Source organism: Dendroctonus ponderosae, unplaced genomic scaffold (genome assembly GCF_020466585.1).
Source record: "Dendroctonus ponderosae isolate FM_Combo_2020 unplaced genomic scaffold, Dpon_F_20191213v2 Dpon_F_20191213_6, whole genome shotgun sequence".
In the NCBI taxonomy this organism is placed as follows: domain Eukaryota; kingdom Metazoa; phylum Arthropoda; class Insecta; order Coleoptera; family Curculionidae; genus Dendroctonus; species Dendroctonus ponderosae.
In genome coordinates this window covers 5,723,526-5,750,469 of record NW_026018814.1, presented here as the reverse complement: position 1 = coordinate 5,750,469, position 26,944 = coordinate 5,723,526, and the positions used below count along the sequence as shown (strand labels likewise).

The window sequence follows — 26,944 nt, the reverse complement described above, 5'->3', positions numbered from 1 at the left end:
TCAAAATGAAACTGTTTTGCTAAATTCTATACTTTCTTAAATGGTATAGATGAAAATATTTTACTTTTCTGACACAAAATTAATTCTAAATATTCTCATTCGAGGAAACTTTATTTCGGTCAAGAGTCAAACATATTGTAAATGTAAGTGTTTTTATGGTTTATATTTACATTGAAAGGTATGATATATAGCATAAGAATCCTTTTTCTATATTCCTTTAGTATTTTATTTTAAATAATATGTTAAAAAGTAAACTTGGTATGGAGGTCAGAAATGATCACTTAAAATATGGCTGTCAAATACCTAATTCGTGTTTTTCCAAACATCTCATTTATTCAAATTGATTGCTTTTTTTACGGTATACTGTAAATTTACAAATTCATCAAGCTTGCAGTTAATATATTTAAATTTGATTAGTCTAAATTAAAACTGCTGTTGGTACAAAATAGTTAACAAAATGATTACTGCCTTTATTAGCTCTATAATTTTATTGCTCGTTTAATGGCCGTCGTTTGTGATACTGTTATCTGAGACATACTCTCTTAAAAAACGAATGGGAATCGTAATTAGCTTCATGAACTGTTTTAAAATTACATATAACTATATTAGGTACCTTCATACTCATTAAAGATTTAATAATTGCTGTAAAAACATTAGCTAGCAGTTAAATAAATAGTTGACAAGCCATATTTATAACAGTAAGTGACTAATTAAGAACCAAATGTTTTAAAAACTGCTCGAACTAAATGTCCCGTTACAGGACAAACACGTCTTGTATCTTCTGTTGATTTGATAGATTAAAACTACTAGATCTTATTTGGTCAGCCGTAATGGACAGTTTTCAATCGATCAGACTTAATCAGTAAACCTGCGTCTGATGTAGTTGATCAACTCTGCGGCCTATTAATGCAATATTTAACATTTGGCCTAGTTTTAGGAGAACTTTTAACTAGGAAAAACAGAGCAAATTAGTCAGTTTTAAAACCCGTGAAGATGCAGAAAGTAGATTAGATGAAATAAAATCAAATAAGAAATTACTGCTACTGGATGTCTTATCTCAAAGTAGTTTCCTCACTATGCCTGTTTCGCATTTACACTAATTTATTGGGACTGAAGTTGTACTGCTGTATTCTATGTACAATTCGGAAAATATGCCACTATATTATTTTAGTTTTGGACGCAAATTTACAGCTTCAATTGACGAACTAACTTTTCATCTAGAAGAAACAGCAGTTTCAAAAAACCACAGAAAAATAGATATCTTTTAATAAATTATTTAATTACAATGAAATGTGTGTAAGCCAATTTGATTTATAGAACTTTGTTCAATGAATAATATTGATAACTATTTAAATTACTGGAAATTACCATTCCCAAATAATGCTCCAATCAACTCCAATACATATAATTTAGAATTAAAAATTATTAATTTACAAAATAGTTCCAGCGTTCAGAATTTGCCGATATGCATTATGATTGCAATTTATTAATTTACAAAGTATGTACATTGCTGCGTATTTATCCTTTTACCTAAAAAATAATGGATATTAAAAAATGTACTGGTCGATTCGCTTCGAGCAGGCAACAAACGGGACTCTGAAAATTAATTTGACATCAAAACACAAGCACAAAGACGCGCTTAAAGTGAATTATAAAAGTAATTACTCACATGAATAGCCATTTAAGAATTGCGCTATATTTTAAAAAAAATCTAATTTTTTTGAATTTTTACGCCTGTAGGGTGATGTAGAATCGCCGGAATAGTTTGAGCGATATAAAGCTTTAAGACTAGAAATGTAGGACTGTAATCACTAACCTATATTGTATCTGCATCTGACATGTTTGCTCAAATATTCCGATGATGATGCAGATACGCAAAAAATACACACTTCAGAAGGGAACTGGGTCTCCTCACATCCAAAATAAAAAGCAAATTTGTTTTTACACTCTATATGAATCTAATAGTAGTTCAAGCCAAATTTAACCCATATTTGAATAAATATTTGAAGAAATAAAACCATATTTGAGTTAATTGAAACACAGTAATTGAATTTTTTCAAATAATTTACTATTCCTAAATACCATTTTTTGGGGATCCACGATTTAAATATTGAAAATTTCAATTATCAGGAAAATTCAAGTTTGCCAACTTTCGATTGTAGTCAACTGATTTACTACTAATAACTTAAACTCTTTTAATTAATGGTTACTCACTTATCATTACCAAATAATGCAATTACTTCTTTCCACTACAGTCCACTAAACCTCGACTACTTCGGTATACCTTTCCGATCAGATTTGCACTAGACTTAGAAAAGGATTTAAAATATTAACCAATAATATTCGAAAGTGTTTCAGTTTGTTAAAGCACACGGTTCAAATAACATTGTATCAGGGATTTGATGGAATAACTAAATCAAAATTTAAATTGCTCAATAAAATAGCGGCAAAAGCTATCACATATACATATTTGTTTTATCAATACAAAATGTGAAGTTATTAATTTCACCCAACCAATCAACATGCAGTAATGCTCAATCAATTAATTAGTTATCGCTAGGTATTAAGTTACGTTTAGTATCATTTGCTCCAAGTTATAAAGCATCTCACTGCATCGCGAACTAAAAACATAATTTCCAATTTCTTTCTCCAGATTTATGAATTTGTAATTGGCGGTATTATTCAGAGCCGTTAATTAAAATACTTGTGCCGATTCTCTTTTCAATAAATAAATGAAGAATTCAATTACCGAAACATTGTAACAATAAATCTCAAGAAAGAAAACCCAATTTCAGATTCTTAAGTGGAACGTGATTTCATGTTAAATCGCAAACGTTTCCTTTTTCACATTTAACCATTTCGCTTCTGTCTGTGGTAAACTTCCAATTTTCGGATCTTGTTGAGCGGTAAAAATTCTTATACATTCTACTTCTTTTGTATGCAAATGCCTTCCCAAAGATGGTAAAATAACGAAATGGGACCATCAGCATGCAGAAAATTGAGCAGTTCTATTGTTTCCTTTGGTACAGTTAGCTTGCTCTGACGGTCGCGACTTAAAAATATCTTTTGAAAATTCCATTCAATATTATACTGTGCATTTGGGAAGTATATTAAAATCGTCACTTTCACTTTCGACCAAAAGTGACAAAATCGTGTATCATTAAATTAATTTATAATATTTGAATTTATTTGAGAAAACTTTCGCAATGCTGAAAACCTAAGTTCGAATTAAAATAGCACAAGAATATCTGATGGACTTTGTTAAGATATTAAATATTTTCTATTATACATTGATATGAAACTTTTTGAATAATAAAAATATAATTTAATCATCGCTCAACCGACTAACAACTGAAGTATTTTAAAAAGTCAATGATTTATATGTTAAGCTTGAAAAAAATTACGGTATTATTTACGAGCTAAATGGGTTATATCCTGTTACGGGAAGTATAAATTTTTTAAATATAATTTATATAGGATTCCAACCCTTTCGATATATCGAGTTTTTCATTGCGTGTCTCATTTATTATTCTCTAAGGTTCAATTACACATTCGGCTCTACTTTTTAAGGTATTAAATGAGAATTCGAAAATCTCATGAGTTGGCTAAAAAAGAACGCTTGCTAGAATTAGCTTGATCGAAAAGCATTTAAATACCGTATAAAACAGTCAGAAATTTATAAATTTACCTTACTTGCATATTATTTTCTGAGTAACCTGACAACGCTCAATATTATTCTTGTACAATTTAGGGTTCGTGCACCTTTTCTCATTTTAATTAGCAAAACTAATCTATCATGAGGTTGTACACGGCCGCTCACTAAGAGAGCAAATCTAGGAATGATTGATCGGAAAGAGCAAAAAGCATCGCATTTTAGAAAAATTAATTAAAACAGTAATATTTTTCATCAGGCTGTATGGTGTTAATGGTTTTTATGTTTGCCGTTTATACTCTTCTGATGTTCGAAAAATATTGGAGATTGTCAGAATTACAATTATTATTGTTGTGCATTTCACAACAATTGCATGACAACATTTTTTAAATGATCTCAGGAGGTCAGATATGTTTTAAACATTAACATGTTTTAAGACGGTGTTGCAAAGCTTAAAATATAATGACGTATTTTTAATTAAGATCAGAGTATTGGAACAATTATGAATCAACCAATAAACATACATTTTGTTGGTAAATTGATCAAGAAATATTTAAAATCAAACAGCTGAAGGACATACGCTCATAAAATACATGTTTCGTAAGTAGTTAAACAACCTCACATCCTTCATTGCATGTTTGAATGAAAAAAATCCCTATTAACAATACTTGCGGACAATTTTCACAACATTTCAAAAATAATAAACACTTTCCTTCATATTTCGAAAAAAAGCTCTAATGAACGAACACACTAACAAGATCCGGGAATATGGTAAACATTGTTTCTTTCAATCTTGTTCTGCTGTCAAGAATTCAGAAGATATCAAATAGGATTAAGCCGCAAGATATAAAAAAGTTTTGTTTTTATTTGAATTTCAATTCGGAGGATCAAGTCGGGAAATCTCATGTAAATAATAAAAAGGGCATGGGTAGTAAATGGAGATACTCAGAGGATTTTCCAAGAATATTGTACTGTAAATTTTGATCGATACCATACGAGATAGCCGTTATAAAATATGTGTTCCAGAAATAAACCATTAGTAATTGATTGGAACATGCTTTTAGAGTTTTCCTGGAACGCATATGAATTAAAAAGTTAATCAGGGAACCCCAATTACCTTCTAACGGCGCGATACCGCCTAATAACAACACCATATATTAAAAAATCATCAATTAAACTAAGTATCACCATTGAAATTAAAAACCGTCACATCGAGCAATTGACTATTTTAGAAAAGTAAAGCCAAATTAATCAATAAACTAAATTTATATCATGTTCAAATTACACTTCTTATCACCCCATTAAGTACCACAAAAGTTGTCTTCTGTTCCGCAAAAGTTACGGATCTAAGAGGAAAAGATGCCTGAAGAACAGAGGTATAAAATTTCGCGTCTAATGCCGTTACTTAAAAAGTATTCAATACGTGCCAAAACGGCAGCACTAATAATAAAATTAATTGTTAGGCAATTGTATTGGAAATGCAATTTTTAAATTTAATTCAAAGTGATACCGCTGGCAAAACTTATAAGTCAGAAATACGAAACATTTTCCAACTTAAATTTTTCAAGTCATTGTTAATTTCTGATTTTGAAATACAATTTCTGATATAAACTGTGACGTTCAAAAATGTATAAGCGCTTCTTTAGATACTTCATATATACTTTAACTAAAGCATATTTGCCTACGGTTACAGTTCAAGTGACTACATAAATATGTCTACAGTAACGAAGGCATATCGGCTTTCTCCGGAATGCGGTTACCTTTCAGTTCATTTGTATATTATTTATAAAATTGCTAGGATCATTTTAATAAGATAACGAGAGTTGTTTCTTTGAGTATTAGGTTTTATAGAAATGTATTGAGATGTTGATTATTAAATAAGCAAAAATTTGTCCGGCAGTAGCCGTATAGCTAAGGAAATACCATTGATTTATAGAAGTTAGTAATATTTATCAATGTCATAGCAATTATTTCATTGGTTGTTTGCTTAAATAATCTTATTACACATTTAAATTTTAAGCATGTAAAATTCACCAACCGAAAATGTGATTGAAAAAAAAAATGTTAAAAAAGAAACGAGCATCATGTACAATTAAATTATGAAATGATTTACCTCCAGTCTTTAGTGAAGACCAGCGAATTTCCGGGAAAGGTCATTATTGCACATACACCACAGTTTTAAGCGATTTCCATGGAATATTGAAACAAACTATCTGCACAGTAAACATAAGGTAAAAAATTTATATTGGACAAAATTGTCATCGAGAAGCATGTACAGTTCAATTATGAAAATTTTTTGGTACATCATAAGCATCGCATTGAAGTATTAACCGATTTTGAATTTATCACATATTAACTGTTATTATATAAATTATATATTTAGTTTGCATATTATCATCACCATATTGCACATCAGGATACTAATACATAAAATGAAATTTACCACACATGCATCCTATATATTGCTTTTTCTTATAAGTATTCTACCTGACTTAACGTAGGTATATAGAAATAAGTTTGTCTCTAGGAGTTTGCCGACAGTCAAGGTTTAACTAGAGACATGCTTAATTCCAATATATCTATTTTCAGTTCTTTAAACCAAACATTCAAATGTAATCCAAACCTTATTATCGAAATTTTTAGATCCAAATCAATATATTTAAAATATTCTTTAAAATAATTTTTGAGGTCCTGTGACACCCAATAAATAATGAGCTATTTTAACTGCAACGAGAGGAATAATTACTAGATAAGTGTCATTTGTAATTTTATTCCGCAAGCACATATTTTAGAAAAACAAATGGGGTGTTTTAAAGATCGCGTTTCTCCCGGTAACAAGAGAATACCATTTGCCTGATGTGTTCTGGTCTATAAATATCTCAACTTATGTTCTTTCTATATTTTAATACTTGTGATCATTTCACTTGTGGAGACTCAAATTTTCTCAAAACTGTGTTTAAATCTGTTATGTCATATATCAGGCGTTCTCGTGACCCGACAGCTGAGCTGAGTTAATATATTTTGGAATTGCAATTAACAAGAAGAGATGATGGAGCTAATTGTAATTCGGAATTTAAATCGAACCTAGTAGTTGCTAAGGATCAGACATTTTTTTGGTGTTTTTTAATACTCATTAATTCAGTCATTAAGTAGGCAATGGATTTTAAGTAAAGTCTGTCGATGCGAAGACAAATATTTTATGAAAATTCCCAGCAGTTGCAAAAAGTTTTGTAACGTTGTGCCAATTAATAGGCAGACAGCTTAAGTTTATTATATATTCTAATTTATCTTTTCGTGCAGTACTTTTCCTGGGATGCTGTGTGGGGTGTGCGTAAGCTGTCAGTGAACTTACATGGTATAAGTTGACTGTTTCAATCCAATAAATGCAGCCAGATTTGAAAAGTTTATTGGCGCACAAAAATCACTTAAACAATTTGTCACCCCACACGGTACACTTTCACAAGCAATAAACCGCCCTAAGGCCGCATCACATGGTCTGATAAATAATCACCAACCGTTTCCAAATCAAGTTATTTCCAACTTCATGAACTTCCTGCTCGGAAATTATTCGCGAGTTTTCCGTATATTTCGGTTTTGCGTCGCGACGCCTCCAGTGGACTTGGTGACGATTCGCGTGATACTGGAAGGGCCCAGCCTCAAAGTTGATTCCAGCGCCGCTAAGTCCTGCGCGGAACAAACAAAAACTATCGGTTTTTTTTAATTTTGAGCACTTTTTTTTAGATATGATTACTCTATATAGGTTCAGCATTGTTGACTGTAAATTTGAAAGCAGAACAACCATATTATGCTTGTCTACTTTTTGAATGTCCCTCGTAATCCAACATCGAACGGGCCTCGTACAACCCCTTACAAAGCCCTACGTTTTCAGTAATAAGTTTTATGTCGCCGAGCGTCCAATAACTGAGTCAAAATAAATGTTATAATAAGAAACAAATATTCTATTTTTTCGGAAAGAGGGATTTTAGCAAAGGAATTTTGCGGTCGGATTCATACGATGATGAGCATCAAGCATCGCATTAAGGCAGGTTTAGATCGCTTGCTTAAGAGACATTTGAACAATGGAAATTCTCACGCGTCGGATGGCTACCCATTTAACCAACAGGAGTTAGATGTTTTGTAACTTTCTGCTAATAAAATGGAATGAAATATTTTTTTACTAATTCGAATCACATATGAGTTCACAGGTTGAAGTCCATCGATTTGTTTCAAATTACAATCTATGATTCTAAAATAAATTTTTTAAATCTACATGTATTTCAAATACAGACTGTTGTTAACATCATTAAATTTGTTAATTTACGTATTATTTAAATTGTGTCATAACATTTCTTTTTCCACACACGCTAAAACGTCCGGCGGAAAGAATGACATAAGAAACAAGAGCTGAGACTATGCTATAATAGATTGATGCTAACTATTCGCAAAAAGATTTTCTATTTAATATTGCTCTTAGAATGAAAAATTGTCGAAGGTGTCAAAGGTGAAAAATTATATGTGTATAGTTGCATCCTTTTCAGGCTAATCGAAAGCTTTGGAAATTGTTTAGTTAAATTAACATGTGTCGGAATTACGAGCGAAATTAATCACAGTGTGTCAGATTTAATAATAGAACGGATCTCCTTAAGCACTAAAGGAAAGTCTTTGCTTAGGCCGATATTGAAATCTAGAAAATGGTTACGTATAATGCCGGAAATCATGTTTAGAAAACCTGTTCGATGTGGGAAACTTATTTGGGCATTTAAAACATTTGTGTAAACCATCTGATTGAGCTCTTCATAAATCAAGCGGTCTACTCCATATACGGCTCTTCATAAGTTTCGCATCTTGAAGGAAAATTCAGACGTAAATGGGTTTCCCTAATTTAGTTCAATTATCCTGCGGGGTTCCACAGTGATCCGTATTAGGACCCTTGTTGTTTTTGCTCGCCTTAAATGTTCCGCCTGGAATCGATGGCAAAAAACCTAACAATGTTTGCTAATGATAATCGTTTTTTTCGAAAATTATCGCAAACTTCCACAGGCCTCAATTCGATATCTCCGGAATAAGATTGCACATGACAATTACTAGAATTTAATTAATTTCAAGTATGAATAAACGGATCGATTTCTGTTAATCTTCGATGTGTCTCGAATATTGTTGTTACAAAATTAGGTTAAAAGTAGCACGTCTGAAGTACAGTGCTTTAGGATAATTTACAGGTTTATCGTATACATATAGAAATGTAACTTAGTCACGAACGCTCATTTTGATGGGGTTTTCAATAAAAATTGTTCCAGTTCATTTCGCTTGCAAATATTAAAGCACATTTCTTTAATTTTAATTTCTTATTATCATCTCTAACGCTTAAAGTTTGACCCCATATGTTTGAATTTGATCACATGTTTTTGGTCTGTTTGTTTTGAATATTAATTTACGAAAACTTTGAAAATGTAATAAACTTTAGTACATCATGATTATAATAATTGCCGGGCCGAGTTTCAAGTTCACATTGTTTGCGTTGTTTTAAACTACAGTTTAGTGCATATTCTCCTATTTCGTTTAATGCAAAACTGCAGCAAAAAGGTGCTAGCGGTATTAAGATAAGTCAAAGACTAGAGTAATTACTGCTGTAGACCCTCGCGAAAAGTGTTAGCTCTCCTTTAAAATAGGAATTTATTTTCAAGGAACGTGAGTGCATATTTTCTACTTTTACTTATAGTAAAAACCAAAATTTACTACTTCTAATGCATTTATATAGCGCAATTTCTAGGTAGTTCATTTGAGCACGAGTGCATTTCCTCCTATGTGCAGGAAGAATTAAGAAATTCTTGGCTTCCAAAGGTCTAGTAGCTTCAGCGCTTAGCATTTGATTAACTTTTAAATTGAATGCTCCTCGGATTCTAACTTGACCACGACTAATGACAATTTTTAGGAGTATATTTCTAATTCACGACTTTTTTTGGTAATTAACATTAGAGAATTGGCAATTTTTATGTATAAATATTAGCCCGGTGCCAAGCAGATGTAAAACATTTCTGTAGTTTTAGTTTGATATTTTTTTGTTGGGCAATAGAGTCGTTTATCTCTCACAAATTTCTTCAATTGCCAAATTTAGTCTCTGCAAGATGGTTCCAGATATCGCAGACCCAATTTAAATTTTATTTTTATAGGAAGCTTTAAGATCTCAGCATTGTATTATGTACAATAAATAACCTTAAATAAAGTCAATAATAGTTTTAGTTTAAACATAGTAATTTAATTGAAAACACGATATTAAAAATACATACAGTCGGCTTGAAAAGCCATGAAGCATGATGAATGTTTCAATCAATTCGGCAAGTTCAGTTAGGACTAAAGTGATAATTTTAGTCAATTTCGAAATATGTCTGAACTGAATAAAATTGAGGCACAACGTAAATCGATTTCCGTTGATTATATTATTTGTCGAGTCTTGATGGATATTTTAATTCAACAATGTGTACCTTGTTTAGAAGATGAATACGTTTCAAGAAAACAGCTTTATTTGAGAAATCGCGCCAGGCAAGCGTAAGCTAGAAATAGAGCGAAACGCCTCTGAAAATTGAAAATATCAAATTTTTTTTCCTAAGGCCGTTTTAGAAAAACTCACCAGGGTTGCGAAACCCTAACTTTTCTAATAAAAGTTACTGTTTTGATATTAATATTTTGGGATAATTGAGTTTCACACACTAACACATTAGATACCATTATTTCAAATAATACAGTTTAGGTAATAAGAAGCATGTTAATACGCAACAAGAACTTTGAATATAATGAATACAAAAACTAGGGACTGTACGTGCAAGCTCTATCAGCTTTCTGTAAAATTTTGCTTAAAGTTTTGCAATAATAGTCCGAGTAAGTCACATTATTCGATTAACCTGCAGCCAGCTAAAAAATTCCGAGTGTAGGTCCTCTCCCTATAATTTTTACAATGTCAAAATTAAATGTCCCGAATATAACGAGGAAAATCCTGATTTACTGTGCAATTAATCTTATTTAGAAATAATGTGCAACAGCCCATTACCTAAACAACACTTATTTGTTCTTCTAACTTAAATCCTTTAATTAGGGTCCCTTACTTTACTTTCTTCTGACAAAGGGTTTTATATTTCTATTAAATTCTCTAATTACGTTACATAACTCTCAACCATAAATTTAAGGTTTCCCCAGAATGCTTTAAAACACGGAGCAAGGTCCTGAAAGTGCAAGGCAAAAAACAGTCGGCCGTTTCACTAATGAAGTCCACTTGTTCCGAGATATTTCAACTTGCTGACCCAATGAAATACGGGCGGCGTTCAACTGTTTGAGTTTCTTATTGTAGAGGTTTTTATCGCGATTTTGACCCAATCATTGGCGAACTTGAAAACTGGTTAAATCAATTGACTTTTTAAAAGGTATAATAAAGTTCTTTAACTAGTTAAAGGCGGCTCAATTACACAGAGTGATTCAAACAAATCGCCTCGTCAGTTTTGCGATTTTATTTCCGCTTTGTTTATTTGTTTAATTCAGCGGTATGTTTCCGCCAGTATACAAATAAGAGATAATTCAAGCATTTTTGGCTGGTAAAAATCAAGTCATCAAAATTTTTAACGAAAACAAAAATTGACTAGCAACTTTGACATTATCATCTTTCGTTGCTGTGAATTTTAAATGATTGGTGCAGTTAATCCACGTTCTGAGAGAACAGTACAACAATTTCGTTTCTCATCATCTGATCTGGAATAATATCTAAAATCAGCAAAGCAAAAATCCAAATTTTTCCGCTTCGTTCTCGTTTAATCAACCGTTAAAATTTAAAATAAATACTTTGAATTTGAGATTGACTAAAAATTCTGCACGCTTTGCTTCATTTTAAATATTATCGGTATAACCTCTGCTCAGAAAATAATTTCTAATATAATGCCTATTATTTCAGATTTGATGTGAATTATTCCAGGAAAACTTGTGAACTTTTATTTAAACGGCTAGCTAGAAATGGGATTTTTCCATAAATGAAAGTCAAAACGCAAACAGGTCTTGTACATTCTGTTCATCGAGTCTGCAAGTCTAAATTTGTAAAGCTGTACAAAAAGTTGTATTTTTGCCAACCATTTGTGGATGCACATCAACCAACTATTCCCAGAAAAAAAACGTATTATATAAGTTTCTAAAATTTTGTTTTTGAAACCTTTCCTTAGACAACTTAAATATTTTGGGAATACATCTATCTTATTAAATACAAGTTGAATTGGGAAATAGTCAAGAACGGCCTACATTCAGATATAACGGGCAAACGCATATTAATCTTATAACTGCAATTCTCATCTAATACTCATAAAATTTTATTCAATTTATGCTTCTTAACTTTCCCAATCCTGCGAATGAAACTGTAAGGTACGGTTTTCAAGTTGCCGTTGGCTGGACGCGCAAAAAATCACTACTGAGAGAAAAGTAAACGGTTAAAAGGCCTACTTTCCTGTCGAGACAGCATAATAGGATTATTTTCCCAAAGGTTCACTTCATTAACGGATTACTTGAACTTTTTACCCACAGCCCTGAGCAGTGCTTATTTTCATGACTCAAATCAATTTTGTATGCCAAAGCTCAATTAATCAGAAGCCCAGTAAATTCACACGATCTTTTAAGGTTTTTTGCAATTACTGGAGTAATTAAGGGTATTCACATTTTAAATAAGCTATTATGGAAAATTGACCTTTTACATAATTAAACAATGAATATTTTAATTATATCAATTGATGATCCGATTGATGAAAGTCTCACAGTGGGTTTTCAGTTACACAAAAATAGCAAATAATTAGTATTAATATATTATTTTAATAGAACTATGTGAACATTCTATTCTGTTATAGTTTAAGCAATTCGTATCATGTCGAATATCTGGTTCGTTCCTAGTTTAAAAAGTAGCATTTGTTCAAATTGACAATACTATAAACGATCGACCGATCTATAAAAATAACAGGTGAATGCAAGTTTTAACAACATATGTTAAAAAATTGGCAATACAAGTACTAAAACGCTAAAATCCGATGTGACCAGAAATGCCTCTGATCACCATAAGAGCCATAAAAAGTCTATTGAAATGTTAATGAAATTGACTAGCAAAAAGAGACACGCTCTAAGCGTGGGCAATTCTCTTTGTGTGTACGTTTTTGTTTCAATAGTTGGTTTCCCTTTCCGTCATTTTTTAGGGCATTGCCACATCGCTCAGTTTAAAGGCTAATGTGATTGATTCCGCTCAAGTTCACATAAAACACATGTAACGTTTGGTTTTGATAGTTCGGCTTTTAAGGAGCTCGTTTAAACGCTGATCAATTGCGTTTGATTGCGGCAAATGTTTCAAAATGCACAAAAACAAATAATGTAATCAACAATTTTAAAGAAGACCATCAGCATATATTGACAAAATACTGTTCCACATTAACCTTTCGAGCTGGAGAACTGGCTTAGTTATAGTGCCTCTTCGGATTCAAACTTGCGAGCAGCTAATCTTGTTACCTTTCCCAATTGGATTTTGAGCCCTTGACATGTTTAAAGCTCTTTGGAATCCAATTTTCGATTACTTGATCTTCAATGACATGGCAAAAGGAATGCGATTATTAAAAAGGAAATTAATTACAAAATAAAAAATGATCCCAAGGTCCAAAGATCGCAAGAAATTTTGTACATATCCACTTCTGTTTGTTCTTGGTACTTCTTCCTTAGGCAATGGTGAATGGTTTATTGAGAATATTGAAGTAAATTACCGAATAGGGAATGTTTGTCTAAGCGAATTCTCCGGACTAAAATACAATAGGGACTTTCTAGTGATAGCAAAACGAATGCCTTTTAAATAATTTATAATTAGAGGCAGCATTTAACAAAGGAAGTACTTAGATGTAAATGACCTCTAACAGAGCTATTTTGTATAAAATATTATATATTTTACTAATCTAAAGTTTAAACAAAACTTCGCCGTACTCACATATAAAACTACTTACCAAATTTGATTTAAAAATTAATTTGATACAATTTAAATACACAAAGGCTAAGCCAACCAGAAAACATATTTATTAAGCGGAAAATTACTGAATTATTTGAAGTTGTGCGTGAGATTAATGTGAAAACAAGCATAATCAAATGAAACATTCGTCCACCCGTACAGCACATTATTGCATATCATTATAATTAATTATCAGTGTACTCAGATAACACGGATATTCATCTTTAAAATTAAACACACTAAGAAGTTTACCTATAGTGTAGAAATGAATTTGTTTCTGGAAAAAAACATTTTGGCTTTTAAAATACATATGAGGGTAAGCAAATCTGTGGTTTTAACATGGCGCATCTTTCGGGGTTCAAATACCGAATTCACTAATTGCCAGATTATAAAAATAAGTGGTCTGCATGTAATTTACTCTAATTTGTTTCTCCAGCCACTCAAATCGTACTAGTCACCATTCAATGGCAGTTTTTAACAAATTGGTATTAAAACAGTAAAGCTGCTGATTCAACCATATATCGAAAAAGATAATACACATTTTGCGACTTACCTTGTTTACAAAAATCGTAAATACGCGTGTTCCGTGTAATTTTTCCGAGAAAAGCTGATGACCGCTTCGGAATGAAAATGTATCTCAACTTTAAAATTCAGCTGTTAAAGCAAATTTAATAGTTAAATTGAAATTTTACCGAGAACGGAATTAAATTATTCAAAACAGATGCTTGTGAATTTCAAAATCCATTTGAACGTTAAAATCAGTAAACTTTAATGAAACATTAAGGTCCATGGCTGCATTAGTCTTTTATATAAACCTCTGTAGATTAAAACATGTTACATTTTATATTTAGCCGCAAGCAACACCAAGACATCACAGCTCACATTACTCTTTGAAATAAGGTCATCACATCTAAACATAACAATCAAAACTTTCCAAATTTCCGAAGTAAAAATTAATTTATCTTTTTGTTTGTTCACAATGGTTTTGATTATAACTTTTATGACAATGTCTCCAGAGATATTATAAAAGTTTTCGTCTTTGTGCGAATATACGTTTAGCTCGGAGGGCTGTAAAAAGATCCTTCCAAAATTTAATACTTGTTTAAGACTTTACGGGCGATATAAGATAGTTTAACGATTTTTTCATTACTCTCTAATGCATCTGTTAGTTTCGACAGATCGTCCAACACCTACACGGTTTATGCTACTTTGTATTGATTTCTACCGAGTCAAACTTTCTCAATTGTGCGAATATCGTCATTCTTCATAGTATCTAATTGGTTTAACCCGAGAGAGGTTTAAGTCTAGATGCTCTAGACACATATGAGTTCAAATTGATAAATTGTAAGCTGATAATAAAAAAACTAATAAAAAGTTTAATATTATTTTCAAATATTTGTGAAGGCTAAAGTGCAGGACAGTCTTCTGCTTAGGTTACTAATACAACAGAATTATCCGTGCCTGTACCAAGACGGACGTAGTGGCGGCAGAAATCGTAAAATCACAGTGATTTGCAGGCATTCAACATTTTTACGAACGTAGTTTCAACATGTTCTTAAAAACTGAGCTTTTATATACATTGCATGTACTATAGCAGTTATTAAAGAGAATCCATGAACTGCGTGATTTGGAGTTATTAATTTTGTTTAAACAAGGACCAGAACGAAGGTTTGCTGTTAAACAGTTCAGCCGTGACTACTTAAACATTCTTGATCAGTTAATAGGAGACCTTCACAAATTATCGGCATACCTAGTTTCAAGAACAATAAGATTATCGTATTGTAATATTATATACATTAATGGGAACAAATTATAAATACTCAAACATTTTTCTACAAAGACATAAAAGTCCAATACATGTTAAGTTCCATAAGTTCCGAAGCACTTATTTCATTCAGGACGATTCAATTTTTCGATTTCCGCAACTTTGAGAGCAGGCCACAAATAAAGCTCGTTTCAGCTATTAGGCTGGTTTATGTTCGCCTATAAAACCAAGTAATGCTCTGCAATAATCAGCAATATTAAAACATTGTTTACAACCCACTTTTCGCACTTTAGTGCATACCTGATAAGATTATGTCGTCGTAACAAGTCTGCAACTTGATCCCGCCAACGATATAAACTTATAAATTCACACTGGGGAGCTTTGGGTAAACGCGAGCCCCACTGAAATATATAAGCAGCCAGGAAAAGCATTACTTGCTTACGAGAAAATATATTTCGCAGACAAAAGTTTAAAAAAGAGAAAAATTGCCTGGGATTGGTTTGTTTTACACATGCGGCCTTCCGTCGAAATATACCCTTACCTTGAGATATGGCGTCGATAGACGAATAAATATTGTTGATACAATATTGAATGTGGCGACTAGACGAAATAACAATATTTTATAGTTCCGTTCAAATTATGAATCAAACGGATTTATGCAAAGCGTAACCACGTGTTTATAATTGTCATGTTTTAGATGTGGAAGTTAAATACACTACCACATAATAGTACAGCATATTTTCTCACTCGCAAGTTGACACTGCTACTAAATCATTGTTTCAAAAATAGTGAAAAGTGGTAAGTAGATACAAATTTTTTCAATTATTGCTGAGATTTCCTCAAGAAACTTAAAAAATTAAAGACGCAAAAGCCAAAATTTTGCTTAATCCCGATGTTAATGAAACACCCTATGTACACTTTTTGTTGAAACGTTTTGAATATGTTGTTTTTCTTTAAAGAACTCCAGAGAAAAGAAGTTTGTTTTAATTAGATTTATTTTCAATTTTTTTTCTAGTGGAACGAAACTATTCTAAAATTTATTTTATTGCACAGAAAATTGAATTTCAATAATTTTGCTATTATAATCAAGACAAGATTTCAGTTCAAAAAAACATTGAAATGGCCCAATTATGAATAAACATTATCAAGAAAACAGTAATTCCTTTTCGTGTCTTCACCGAAAAGATAAATGAAGGAAACTCAGTTTTCTTAAATGCTAAGAGACTTCCTTATACTATTATTTCCCAAACCGTTGGGACGGCCGAGTAAATACTGCGAAAAAGAAAGTTACGCTGACAATTTAATTTTCTAAATACATTTATATTTCCACTTTGTCCTTTTTTATTAACTACTCCCAACAAGAAAAGCTATGAATGACTTTCTACAGTCAAATTAACTCGGTAAATAGCTATGAAGAAGTCCCATTAGCAATAAAATAATTGTAAGCTACAACTTTTTCTGTTGATTGTGCACTTTCGTAAAAAAACTTAGAACTATCAACGTTCAAGATAAGTTTACACTTAAATGTATATTAATTTTTTTCTACGTTCTTTGCAATAGCCCTTAATCTGAACTTTCGTTCAAAAAGCATACAAAAACTAGCTCACCATACGCAACATGTTCTTAAAACAAACACTCATTGCCGAATTAAAAAGTTACTCCAATCAAAATTACGTGTAAATGCAAAACTTTTCTTCTTTTTGGTAGTTAATGAGTTTTTACTGAATGAAGAATACCGGTAGTTTAATCGCCGTTGTCTGAAACTTGTAGCTACTTCCTACTATGACTCAATACGTTTCAATGCCCTTCAGCAGCACAGAAACTAAAATATGAAGGAAAAAATTTTTCTTTGATCTATTCAAAGCAACTCGATACATGTACAGCCAGCAAACAAAATTTCAGCTTGCTTGTTTTTGGAGAGTATAAAATATAGGTAAAATTAGTAATTTACCTAATGAAGTTCTAATCAGTTCATATCACCTGAATGTTTTTCAAATCTTATTCATGAAACCTTCTCAAATAATAAGCAAAAGAGAAATTGATATAAAGTAAATAACAAAATAACCTTTAATGATGCTGAAATGAAATGTGACCTAAAAATATAAAACACGGATAATTCTATCATAAAAAATACTGTGCTTTAAAATGGAAGCTTCTGCATAATGGCATTTTCTAAATAGTCGCTCGACCAAATTACGATAGAGTGCTAGTAGAAATGTAACTATATTAACGGATTGGAAATGCAAATCCTATTTTAAATTTAGAATTTGTTGAGATGCTCATAAATAAAAGCCAATTACATGTGATCAGTGTGTGCAACAGTTTAAATTAAACATATTATTTCAGGTAACTGGTTTCAGTATCTTTCCTGGTATGAAATGAAGTTCGCAAATCTGTTTGTCATGTTAGATTTGATAAAAGGACGATCAGGTGTATTCCATCCTAAGTGATAGAGACAAATACATATGCATTTGCGAGCCTACATTATGCGTGTTAAAATCACTCTCGCTAAAACCAAAATACATGTTTTAAATTGAGCATGCGACCGTTGTACATTTCAAAACCTGAAAACAAATTCATCGTGGATGCTTACTGCAGTCGCAATTTGGTGGAATATAAAAACGAGATTAAAAGCTAACGAGTATTGCCGGAAAGAATGCGATCCAATGTTTTTGACATAAAAAATCAGCTTTTTCTTTTAGAAAAAGAAATAGTTTAAATAATAACCCTGCCAATATTAGTTGATAGGACTGAACCTTTCAGGTGCAAAAAATATTGTTTGCCTATTTAATTTACGTATTCTAAAATTCCAAAATTTAAGTGCCTCTTGGGAACTTGTTTTGGTTGTTACAAATAATGTTACAGTAACAACAATAGAATGTCATCTCAAACTGATGCCGACAATTATAGAAATATGACTTTTAAAAAAGTTGGTCAGTTTTTGTTTCAGTAAACCCTTCTTATGAAACCTGATCACGTCATAACGGGTTTTAGAATCGACTCAAGTATAGTTGAGCCTTTCGTCCGACTGAAATGACAGAATTATAAAGGGAAACCCGATTTATTGAGGGTGAAGATTAAATAGTGTTATTTTCTCCGATGTTGATTATATTTGTATTGATGAAATAAATACGAATAGTACTTTATTAGTTCAACAGTTTTGATGACATTTTTTCAGTAGAAACCAGTTAGCTAAGTATGTAGAAGTAGTCGTTTTCGCTAACTGTATTGACTGAAAAAATCCCATACGTTTTATCTATCCCACAATTTTGAAGCCTCGAAATTCGAAACTGTGGAATGTAGCTGCCCGAGCTTTATAATACGTAAAATATATTTTCGCTGGCTTATAACTTGTGGCAATGTGCCGTTTACGCAAAGCACCCCAACATTAAATTCATACGTTTATAACGTTGGCAGATCCAGCTACGGATTTGTTACGAGGACATAATCTTATCAGACGAGAGCTAAAGCAATAATGTGGTGGTTACTGAATAAGTTCCAGTTTTCTCGCCAGATTAAACAGTTGCATTTTTTATAGTTATGAATAGAAAATTTTGCATCATGTATTCGTATCTACGAAGCGCAGAGTGTTGCATACGTGGTTTTGTGAAAATCAGCTTGCATTTTTACAATCTATTAGAAAACTTTTTGTACGTTTATTACGTTATTACCGTTTACCTGCATTATAATATGTTTCGTCGTAGCTATGATTTCTGTTTTCAGATATTTAGTTGCATAAGTAACTCTTATATTAAGCAATAAAAAAATATTAGAAACATAATATAAAAATTTTCAGCTACCTCATCGACTAAGCTTTTATAGCTTAATACTAACCTACTCTACTAAATTGCAGTAAAACTACATACTGTTTAGTTAATAATTTTTGAAATATTTTGAATAGAATACGAAAACCTAAATTGAGCTAAATGACTTTAAAATAATTTCAAAGAATTGTGAATGCATCCGCGAAGTAATTCGACGAAAAACAACTGATAAAATGCTTGTCATTCAGTTACCGTTGTTGATTTACACGTAACATATAAATCAAGCGTAACAGTTTGGCTTAACACCACGTTCCCAAGACAAACCAGTTGGAAGGCTATTTTTCAACATTCCCGAATATATAGATATATATAGGTAGCTGCGAAATATATATTCTCATATGTAAGTAATATGTTTCAGTGGGAACGAGACGTTTCCCTCAAGCTTCTTTACATTCAATTTCGGGGTTCAACTTATTTGCTAGGAACAGAAAGATTTTCCAAAGGGGAGAAATTTTGAATAACGTGGGATTCTGGAAATCTGTTATCATTGAAAGATTTGATTAAATTTGTGTCTACTGCAAATACTGTAAAAAATCGCTTTACTTTGAGTTCCTATAATACTGGAGAATTAAGCCCATAAACGTAGGGGGTCTCCTTATTGGGTAGGTAGCTGGCTATTTCGGGTTCATAATCTTTCTACATAATTTTAGTTAATTTCCGTTTGTCGCTTAAACGATTGATTAAAAAATGTGAATTGAAGACGTTTTACAATGCCTATCTGACAGTAATCCTTACAAACCAAATTATACGAATATCTTCGATGCAAACGATTATTTATGAAGGCATTTCCACCAAGTAAAGACTCGATATACTTTTGGAAGACAATTACAATTTGTGAAAACAGTTTAATTAAGATGAGCAGCATAAGCTGATGAAGTAAATAATCGGTTTCACAGCGTTAGACATAAACGCTTAGCCACAAATAGTTTTGGTCATGTGCCATTAAGGAGAAAAATAATTAAAATAAACATCTAGTACTTTAAACATGTACCCGATAAAACAGAAAGTTAAGTCGGCTTTGGCTGCTGTTGTCGTCTTCCATGAAGTGCTTCTCCTGATAATCGGGATCTTCGACATTAATAAGCGAAGATAATTCAAAGAAACGTTTTATATTTGCTTGTTTTCTTTTTCTTGTTAGTCTGGCAACTGTTTTTATTCAATTACTGTAAGAAAATTAATATTTAACTTTTGATTAGCGCTAAAGCTAATTTTCAATTTCTGGGATTTAATAAGTCAATATTTTTCTTATTCATCGTAGTTGATATTAATTATAGCTTACAATATTAATCCAAAATTTGAAATTGCTTTCCAACTAGATTTATTATGCTGTGAACATATTTTGAACTATATGTCATAAAATAGCATTCCAATTTTCATTATTATAATTTAGTTTAAACAATTTTACTTCAAATATGTAAATACTAAATGTATTCTGTGTTTTCGAATAAATTAGTGTTGTCCTCACAATTAAAAAAAAGTTATAAAAAGATTTTCTGAAAATTATTCACATATCTCGGATATCTTAGAGGACATCTCATGGATATCGGATATCTCATGTGTCTGTCGCAGAAATAATCTATTTATTTGGGCTGATTTACTGCAAGCGAATGTTCTATGAGATCAACTAAACTCCCTGAAGTTTTAATAGATCAAACATTATTGTACACGTCCAAATAAAAACACATTTATGCTCAACCGTCTTGTAATAAATCAACTGAAAGTAATGCTTTAGCAGATACACCCAAGGCAGCAGAGTTTTCATTGAACCCTAGGCAATGTGAAAAATTGCTGCAGAGTCCATTGAGCTACATGCACGACGTTGAATGCAAATCGCAAGTGAAATATGAACGGCATTTCTTTACCGTCATTATTATTTACTCAGTTATTTATCACTTCTTTTATATGAGTTTTCAACTGACGCTAAAATGCAGAAAATAAGCGTGTTGAATACAAGAGTTAGATCAGATAGAACTTTTGTCATTGTTCTAGTTAGGGTATTTCTTATTGAAATTACATTGCGAGCCCATGTTTCCTAAGACTTTCTTGTACATTGTATCCCATATAATTACATCTATCTGTAAACAATTAAATCTCGATTTAGACCACTTTAAAAAATATTAAAATGGGCTCAACGCAAGTTGTTTACAACATAGTGCATTATATTTCCTTCAAACGCGATAAAACTGGTAGCTCTAGAAAAATAATGAGTAGGTACACCTAAAACGACTTGCAGAATTTAGAAAATATAAATATTCCAAAGTCATTAGATTCCTATGGTTTAAACTACTTCTATATTTTGGCAGAGTCAATAAATTAATTAAGCTTCTAATATAAAAAAAAATTAAGAAAAATCTTTCGACAGTGAAGAATAGTGAAGCTTTAATTAATTATTACGTAATTGCAAAACCGAGGTCGGTGAAATTCCGGTATAGTTTTGCTTCGAATTATGAATATTTTCTAAACAATATGTTCAAGCACGTAAAGAAAATAATTCAAGATGAGAGCTTTTTGGGGTCGCGCTATAACCTCCGCACTTTCCGAAAGCTAGAGCGGAATTTATATCGCCTAGTTAAAATGCAGCTTAAACCGTTTTTAATTAATTTTATTTCTGTTTTGCATTTAATATGCAATATCCGTTCCAAATTTATTTGTTAAGATGGCTCTTATTCTACTGTTAGCGTTTACTATAACAGCATGTCGATCAGTTTTGCAGGAAATGTTGTCACGTACAATTAGACCGCATAGTCTTTGAACATAGCATTGAACATTGAACTTATTTTCCGTTTTATCATTGTGCAAAATTTAGAAATAATTAGATTTTAAAATTACTCTATTCTCGTGTTGAGCTCCGGGTTCTCAAAGTACCTCAATCATATATTATGGATCAATCGATTGATTTCGACTACATAAATATGTAGCAGAAGCGTTTCTAGAGGTTTAAGAAGCATTATGCATATTAATAATGCAAGCAAATGCCTCTGAAATATAAAGGAAAGTAAGTAGCGCTGACTGCCTGAATCTCTATTATGTGCCCATATAAGGCACGTGTACACAAAGGCGAATAAATTAATACTTTCTTGTCGATATATTAAAGGTATGTATTTCCAGCAGTATTAAATACACTACTAATTAGCTGGAAAGGACAATCTTTCCATGGTTTAATGATTAAAATTATTAATTCTGCAAACAGGTCTAATTGAATATTGGCCCTTGAGGGAAATTCAATGGAACGCGAGTCTAGTATTCATGTTCACATTAATCCAGACCCCTAAAATAATTTATTTCAAAGTTCGACACGCTACGAAATGCGAATATTGCTACCTCAGGTCATACTTTAATATTCCATGCTGATACTACGCTTATTGAAGTTCTGAGAAATCTAAAGGCGTTGAGAAATACTCGTTTGGTCAAATGAAAGCAAAGTTAATATAAAATATTTGCTTGATAGAAAAAAATCATTTTTAACTGTAAGTCAATTTTCCTGGAGGTAAATGTTCTCAAAAGCTCACTTTCCTTCCTTTTTGCATGCAACAAGTAGGTAGTAAGTACGATATTCTTTTCAATAATTCTCGCAGAATATTCCCAAATTTGCTCTTAAAGTTGTTCACACTTTTGTAGATAAACGGATGATGTAAACATTACGTTAAGATAAAACTCGAATATAATTTTGCTGGCTGTCGCTTACGGAAAAGTAATTTTTTTAAAATAATACAATGTGAACTACCACAAAAACAGCCGTTTTTTATATAAAGCTATTTTATTGACTCCAGACTATCTTGTGGACTCAGGAATAATTTTGGCATTAATTTAAGTTCTGATGTATCGGATTCATCTGGAGTATAAGTGTAAAACACTTAAAGTTCAGACAGTTTAGTTATAAATGCCAAAATGCTTTATTTATACCTATTTTATTGCCTCTGCTAAAGACCTTTAAAGCTTCAAAATATCAACAAATAAATTTATAAAACGTGTTTACCAAATCTATGCTAATGCAGTAAAAAGCAGTTGTGGAATATTTGGTAAAAGCATGTTGCGGCAAGTATCTTAATAGACCCGTCTAACTTAGTTTATTCCCCACATTGTTTAGCAGGCGTAAGTATTTAATAACATCCAGTCAGGACAAGTTAAGTGCTGACCGTTTTCAAACCGAAGAGATATCCCTTTTCAACCGATATTAAAGTTATTTGGCCGGTGCGATCGCTCTTGGATTAAAAATTCTTTGCTGGAAGAACATGCAGGTAGCTGAATAATTATATATCTTTTACTAAGTGAAAATATCCAAAGCCATCAGTAACTAATTGATAGTAGCATTTAATTTTTTGAGAACAGATAAAATAAATTTATGCAACTGCTGACATTAACTAGTATAATTAATAAAATTCGAATCGACACATACAGATATCACATAACATAAATGTATTCAGTTTAATATCATTATTATTATGGCCGAAAGTTATTTATTTGAATTTTAAATTTACAAGTCCAATACAAATACCAAACAGTAATTTAACATTAAAAAAGTTTTGAAGTAACTAAGCGTTGTTGTTTTTTTCGAATTTCAAATATTATTCTAGCTAATCAATAGTGTTTGAAAATGTGACTATTCAAGAAATCTTCGATTTTCAATCGGTGCAAATATTTCTCTAATAAGATTGAATTTTTGCAGCAATTTCCGCACTCAATAATTTAACTCTTACAGGTTTTCAGTTGCTCACAATCGACCTATCAGGAAACATATTTCAGCGTCACTTGAGCAGGAAAAGCCAAACATTAATTTCTAACGGTCTAGCAGGAAAACACCTCATTCCGATTGAAATACACCGCTCGATTAATAAGGGACGCTCCAACAGATTTATAGCCTGCTCTGATACCCTTTCTGATAATAATTGATTCCTGTTATGTAATTCATTTTTCTTTTCCCGTACAAATGGTTTTATCTAACCCGAGCGGACAATGTTAATGGGTATCGACATGCTCCACTTCATTTTCTATACGCTCAACACTTAGCATAATTAAGTTGATACATTTTTAGTATAGATGTAACATTGATTGCAATGTCACTTCATTAAGTTGCAATAAACATAAATATGTTAAATTAAATAATATTTAAATATGTTAAATTAAATAACATAATTTGTTAAACGCCATTATGATGTAATTTTGCACGTCCGAACTTAAAACTTTTGAAAAAAAACCCGAAACATACGGAACAATGACCAACAGTGTCATAAAAAATGGATCCCACTTACAGCCGTGAAAAACTTTACCGATTCAGTAGAACAGCGTTTCCTAAACTTTTTCAATAACCGAACATTTGGAAATACACGGAAACCTATGGAGTAGAATATTACTATTATATATAGTTAGGAATTGAATAGAAACCTAGAAACATAATTTCATATACTTAGTTCCATTCAGGGCATTAACAAATAAAATGAAGTCAACTGCTGCTAAAGACAATTGAGCCAGCTAGTTCAAATTTACGATATTAGCTTTGCAGAGAATTTAATAGGTCAAGAGAAAATATGAATTGACTACACAATGTATCTTTTTGCAGTTTCATGTGTCCAAGAGAATAGCTTTTATGGCCAGGAAATTTAATGCGATCCTGTCAGGTTGCCATATCTTTTAAAAGTTTGCTTGTCTGAAATGAATCTTTCATCGATTCAAAGAAAATAAAAATGAGAAAATCTAATTGCTCTCGGATCGACCCAAAACACAAATACAGGATGTTGTTAGATAGGTTAAAACGGCAACCATTTCTAAAGAGGAATAATTTTTCTTTGTCTATCCATATATTTACTATTGTTCAATAATTGCCCATTTTTTGCCTTAAACTCGCCAACTATAAATGTTGTAAATTAAAGCAATTTTCAGTCGTTAAAAGTGCCATATGTTGACTTTCTATAAAAGGGTATTTGATCGTAACTTCGAACGATAAGTATAAAAATAATAATCCTGTATAATATACTACGTGCGACCAGGATATCATCGCTTTGCTCGAACAATCGTTGTTTTATGACGTAGCCATAAAACTTTACGGAATAATCATAAAAATATCGGTTGGGCTTTAGTGCCATATTGGGATTTGCATGCTACCATCATATTTAGATAACACTTTTCGAATAGTCCAGTTCGAACTCTGATATTACTGATAAGCCAGGATATTTTATTAAACGTCATTTTTGCATTCTGCATAGCATATCACCATCGTACGTTGAAAATAATTATCCATTATTAGTAACTATTTCCCGTAATGCAGATTATCTTATTTCTGTATACCTTGTTTGAATCATTTTGGAAAAATTCTGAATCTTACACCCTCCAATACCACTTATACCTCTAAGCAGTGAGTGAAGGGCTGATGAAGTTATGATGTGTTTAAATTTAGACTAAAACAAACAAAAATCATTTTTGAAACCGAAAACATTATTTTCATATTTGGTGTAGGTGCAATCGCCCAATTTTAAATGTCAAAATTGACTAGTGTTTTATCTAGAACAGCACCAGTTTTATTTAATAGTAAAAATTGTAAAATTTAACATGGGATTTTGGACCAAGATTGTAAAAATTCATGCTACTGAACATTATTTATTATTATCCTCTGTATCTGTTTTTTACTCATCTCAGGAACTAATCAAGGGAGAAAGAATGCCGGAGCAAGCATTACATCCAAAGTTGTGGGAATTATTAGAGCATTTTGCTGTGTAACTCTCATTTTAAATGCAGTAATAAAACGTAAAATTAATTGGTAAAAATGTGACTGCTGGTCTCATTTCCATTATATGCTTAGAGCTGTTTGACCTAATTTTCTTCGTTCCATATATGCAAAACGTTTGCGTTGATTATAAAAAATGATTGTATTTTTGTGGCACTTGCAATGGCAATAAAATTTTCGTCACGATAAATTGCTGTGCAAATTACGCTAATATGTTTAAACCTACTTGATTGGAAAATATGAACGCTTGTCAATAGGTTTAGCAAATGTTAGATTTGATGTATTGTGGAATTGGAACAGGTAGGTTTATATGGAAAATGTAAAATATCCAGGTTAACATATTGTGTGATGTGGTGAAGAACTATATTTGCCTGAAGCAGATAGTTGATATAATTAGATAAATCAAGCTCGATTAACGTACTTCTAGTTATTACATACGTAACTTCATAATTTGCCATAGGTAATAAAATAAAGTAGATAGCTATAGCCTGCAAAATGTACTCGATAAATCTGCTAGTCGCTCACGTTTATGGCTGTTAAGACATTACCCACTCATTTTAATGAAGGCAAAAGAAAATAGAGTTGGCGACACAATGTAAACAAGCATTATTTTAACTAGACAAACAGACAGTTTATAATACACAAAAGCACGTACGTATTTGAACCAGGAACATAAAGAGCTAAAACGATGTATTAACATCCAAAATCCAGGTTGGTTTATAATGACCCGGATAAAGTAAATAATGCTATCACGTCTAAGAGTCCCTCTGGTGACTTTAAACACCGACGCAAGGTCTTCGACCACCTTAACAAGCAATGTCCAGTCAAACAATTTACTATGGAAGTTAACCAAAGCCATCAACTGATATTCTTCGATATTTTGGTGTCAAGAACAGCGACTCATTGAATCATATAGAATAATGTCAAGCCACCCTCAAGGACAGATGCCTCCATATCAAGGGCGGATCCAGGGGGGTCATGACCC

The 26,944-nt window shown here is 31.8% G+C and overlaps 1 protein-coding gene across 2 annotated transcripts in view; it reads right to left on the bottom strand.

Moving 5' to 3' along the window:
• The window catches only part of LOC109540490 (zwei Ig domain protein zig-8), a 162,416-nt gene extending 155,140 nt beyond the window's left edge, over nucleotides 1–7,276 (bottom strand). For both annotated transcript variants that reach the window (XM_048667243.1, XM_019908901.2), the window contains exon 1: nucleotides 7,005–7,276. The gene's annotated coding sequence lies outside the window, so the exon portion shown is untranslated. The remainder of the gene's footprint in view (nucleotides 1–7,004) is intronic.
• Between the last annotated feature and the right edge of the window lie 19,668 nt (nucleotides 7,277–26,944).